The following is a 525-nucleotide window of genomic DNA, read 5'->3' as shown; positions in this document are numbered from 1 at the left end:
CACAGCTACACCCATGCTTTTAGGGGATGGGGGCGACTAGAAGGGAGGAGAAGATAGGAGAGGCCATGCAGACCTCACAAACTTCTATTAGTCCTGGATCAGCTGTGGGCACATCAAGTCTGTGAAAGAAGGCAGGCAGGAGAGTGAATGCTCTGTGGCCAACGCAGTCTGCTGAACAAATGTGGTTCGTGGCTGTGCATCTGAAAAGAGGAGTCCAGACTTTCTAACCTGATCAGCTCCCCTTCCTCTCTTGCTGTCTGTGCCTCTGGGAGCGTATTGTAATTAATATTAAAAGGAAGTTCTCACCCTCTAACTAGTCAGCTGGGGGAATGGGAACTCCTCCTAATCTTGATTCCTACCCTTACTTGCTTTGTGACCTTTGGCAACAGCGTTAGCTGGTGTTATTTCAGTTGTTTTTGGCTGGAGCATATTGTTACTAACCTGCACATGCCTCTGGCTCTCTGAACTTCTACAGTTTCCCATCATTGCTAAATGTGATAAGAGGGAATCCGTGGAAGTTCAGCA

The sequence above is a fragment of the Lepidochelys olivacea genome, assembly GCF_965140295.1.
Source record: "Lepidochelys olivacea isolate rLepOli2 genome assembly, chromosome: 5".
NCBI lineage: Eukaryota > Metazoa > Chordata > Testudines > Cheloniidae > Lepidochelys > Lepidochelys olivacea.
The sequence above is the reverse complement of the archived record's forward strand: the minus strand, read 5'-3'. Positions refer to the sequence as shown.